This window comes from Mus caroli, chromosome 1 (genome assembly GCF_900094665.2).
Source record: "Mus caroli chromosome 1, CAROLI_EIJ_v1.1, whole genome shotgun sequence".
Taxonomy (NCBI): domain Eukaryota; kingdom Metazoa; phylum Chordata; class Mammalia; order Rodentia; family Muridae; genus Mus; species Mus caroli.
In genome coordinates, this window is record NC_034570.1 from 133,133,311 (window position 1) to 133,137,730 (window position 4,420).

A 4,420-nucleotide genomic window follows, 5' to 3' on the forward strand; every position below is an offset into this window, starting at 1 on the left:
TTTTTTTTTTCCTTGACCAAGGTATCATTGTGTAGAGTGTTGTTCAGTTTACACATGAATGTTGGCTTCTATTATTTATGTTGTTATTGAAGATCAGCCTTAGTCCATGGTGATCTGATAGGATACATGGGACAATTTCAATATTTCGTATCTGTTGAGGGCTGTTTTTTGACCCATTATATGGTCAATTTTGGAGAAGGTACCATGAGGTGCTGAGAAGAAGGTATATCCTTTTGTTTTAGGATAAAAACTTGAGTAGATATCTGTTAAACCATTTGTTTTATAACTTCTGTTAATTTCACTGTGTCCCTGTTTAGTTTCTTTTTCCATGATCTGTCCATTGATGAAAGTGGTGTTTTGAAGTCTCCCACTATTATTGTGTGAGGTGCAATGTGTGCTTTGAGCTTTACTAAAGTTTCTTTAATGAATGTGGCTGCCCTTGCATTTTGAGCATAGATATTCAGAATTGAGAGTTCCTCTTGGAAGATTTTACCTTTGATGAGTATGAAGTGCCCCTCCTTGTCATTTTTGATAACTTTGGGTTTGAAGTCGAATTTATTCTATATTAGAATGCCTACTCTTGCTTGTTTATTTGGACCATTTGCTTAGAAAATTGTTTTCTACATTTTACCCTGCGGTTGTGTTTGTCTTTTTCCCTGAGGTGAATTACCTATATGCAGCAAAATGTTGGATCGTCTTTTTGTAGCCAGTCTTTTAGTCTATGTCTTTTATTTGGGAATTGAGTCCANTGATATTAAGAGATATTAAGCAAAAGTAATTGTTGCTTCCAATTACTTTTGTTGTTAGAGTTGGCATACTGTTCTTGTGGCTGTCTTCTTTTAGGTTTGTTGAAGGATTATTTTCTTGCTTTTTCTAGGGCGTGATTTCAGTCCTTATATTGGTTTTTTTCTGTTATTATCCTTTGAAGGACTGGATTTGTGGAAAGTTAATGTGTGAATTTGGTTTTGTCCAGGAATACTTTGGTTCCTCCATCTATGGTAATTGAGAGTTTGGCCGGGTATAGTAGCCTGGGCTGGCATTTGTGTTCTCTTAGTGTCTGTATAACATCTGTCCAGGCTCTTCTTGCTTTCATAGTCTCTGGTGAAAAGTCTGGTGTAATTCTGATAGTTTTGCCTTTATATGTTACTTGACCTTTCTCCCTTACTGCTTTTAATATTCTATCTTTTTTTAGTGCATTTGTTGTTCTGATTATTATTTGTAGGGAGGAATTTCTTTTCTGTTTCAGTCTATTTGGAATTCTGTAGGCTTCTTGTATGTTCATGGGCATCTCTTTCTTTAGGTTTGGGAAGTTTTCTTCTATAATTTTGTTGAAGATGTTTGCTGGCCCTTTAAGTTGAAAATTTTCATTCTCATCAACTCCTATTATCCGTAGGTTTGGTCTTCTCATTGTGTCCTGTATTTCCTGGATGTTTTGTGTTAGGATCCTTTTGCGTTTTGTATTTTCTTTGATTGTTGTGCTGATGTTCTCTATGGAATCTTCTGCACCTGAGATTCTCTCTTCCATCTCTTGTATTCTGTTGCTGATGCTCAACATCTATGTTTTCTGATTTCTTTCCTACGGTTTCTATCTCCAGAATTGTCTCCCTTTGGGTTTTCTTTATTGTGTCTACTTTCCTTTTTAGTTCTTGAATGGTTTTGTTCAATTCCATCACCTCTTTGGTTGTGTTTTTCTATTTTTCTTTAAGGACTTGTAACTCTTTAGCAGTGTTCTGTATTTCTTTAAGTGAATTATTAAAGTCCTTCTTGATGTCCTCTACCATCATCATGAGATATGCTTTTAAATCCGGGTCTAGATTTTCGGGTGTGTTGTGGTATCCAGGACTGGCTGAGGTGGGAGTGCTGGGTTCTGATGATGGTGAGTAGTCTTGGTTTCTGTTTGTAAGATTCTTCCATTTGCCTTTAGCCATCTGGCAATCTCTGGAGTTAGTTCTTATAGTTGTCTCTGGTTAGAGCTTGTTCCTCCTGTCATTCTGTTACTCTCTGTCAGCAGACCTTGAAGACTAGCTCTCTCCTGAGTTTCAGTGGTCAGAATAGTCTCTGAAGGCAAGCTCTCCTCTTGCAGAGAAGGTGCACAGATATCTGGCGTTTGCACCTGCCTCCTGGCAGAAGATGAGGGCGTGAAACTGGGGTTCCACTGGGGTTCCTGCTTAGCTATAGCTGATGGCCCTTTGGGTTCCACATCCCTAGTGATGAGAGTCACAGCTTAGGTTATCCTCACTCATTCCTGGACACCTCCCCTATTCCAGGTGTCTGGCACTTCCTCCAGAAGTACACCCTTCTCACCCTGGCAGTTGCAAATTTGCATTCATTCTCATCGCCCTCTGGCCATCTGTCCTGTCCATCCCCACACCTGATCCTGAAAACCTCTCAATTTACTTCCCCTTTCCCTTTCGCACTTAATTCCTGCATTGCCTCTGCCTCCTATGACTATTTTATCCCCTCTTCTAAGTGAGAATCAAGTATTCTAGCTTGGACTTTACTTCTTTGTAAGCATATTTGGGCCTGTGAAGTATAACATGTGTATACTGTGTATAATATGTTTTGTTTTTAATATCCACTTATATATGATGTACTTTCTTTTGCATCTTGTTTACCTCACTCAAATCTCAAAAGCCATCCATTTGCCTGCATAATGCATGATATCTTTGTTTTTAATGGCTGAATAGCCTCCCATAGAGTATATGGACCCCATTCTTTATCCATTCTTCAGTTGAAATGCATCTAAGTTGCTTCCAAGTTCTGACTATTACAAATAAAGCTGCTGCTATGAACATAGCTGAGTAACTCTCTCTGTGGTATAATGCGGCATCCTTTGGGTATATGCTTAGAAGTAGCATAGCTGGGACTTAAGGTAGAAATATTCCAAGTTTTCAGAGAAACCACCATATTGATTTACAAGTGAATGTACAAGCTTGCACTTCCACCAGCAATGGAGGAGTATATGCCTTGCTCCATATCCTTGTCATCATGTGCCATATCCTGAGTTTTAGATCTTTGTCATTCTTAGGGTTGTAAAATGGAATCTCAGGATTTCGATTTGCATTCCCCTGACTTGTAATGACTTTGAACATTTCTTTAAGAGCTTTTGGCCATTTGAAATTTCTCTATTGAGAATTCTGTACCCCAAATTCTATTGGGTTATCTACAGTTATTGGACTGTAAGTGTCTAAATTCTTTAGTTTGTAAATTTTGGACATTAACCCTCTGTCAGATTTAGGGTTGGTGAAGATCCTTTCCCAATCTGTAAGCTGTTATTTTGTCCTATTGATGGTTTTAGTGCAGAATTCTACCAGAGTTTCAGAGAAGAGATAATATCAATACACTTCAAACTATTTCACAGAATAGAAACAGATGGTACAGGGCCAAACTCATTCTATAAAGCCACAGTTACCCTGAAACTTAAACCAGACAGAGTCCATAAAGCAAAAAATTGGGAATGGGTGTGTAGGGAAGTGGGGGGGGGGAGGCTATCGGGGACTTTTGGGATAGCATTGGAAATGTAATTGAGGAAAATATGTAATAAAAATTATTAAAAATTAAAAAAAAGAAAAAGAAAAAGAATTTCAGACCAATTTCTCTTATGAACATTGATGCAAAACTACTCAATAAAATACTTTCAAACTGAATACAGGAACACATCTTCTACCATGATCAAGTAGGCTTCATCCCAGGGATGAAAGGATGGCCCAATATATGAAAATTGACCAATATAATACACCATATATACAATCCAAAAGAATAGAAATACCACATGATCACCTCATTGGACACTAAAAGAAAACATTTGACAAAATGCAGCAACCCTTCATTTTAATTTTTTTTAGAGAGTTCAAGTATGCAAGGCACATAGCCAAACGTAATCAAAGCAATGTGCAACAAGCCAATAGCCAACATTAAACTAAGCGGAGGAATCTTAAGGCAATTTCACTAAAATCAGGGACAAGACAAAGCTGTCTACTTTCTCCATATCTATTCAATATAGTACTTGAAGTTCTAGCCTGATCAATATGACAACTAAAGGAGATAAGGAGGATACAAATTAAAGAAAAAAAGAAGTCAAAATATCACTGTTTGTGGATGACAGTATATACAAGCAACCCCAAAAATTCAACCAGGGAACTCCTACTTTTGATAACCACTTTCAAAAAAGTGGCTGGATACAAAGTTAACTCAATCAATAGCCATGCTTTGCAAAGATGGTAAACAGATTGAGAAAAAAATCAGGGAAAGAACACCTTTTAGAATAAATTTCGATTTTAATCTCTGTATTAAGTTAATTTTCACTCAGCAGTATGTCATTTAAGTTCAATGAGTTTTTTTTTCTTTTTTTTTTAATTTTTAATATTTTTTATTACATATTTTCCTCAATTACATTGCCAATGCTATCCCAAAAGTCCCC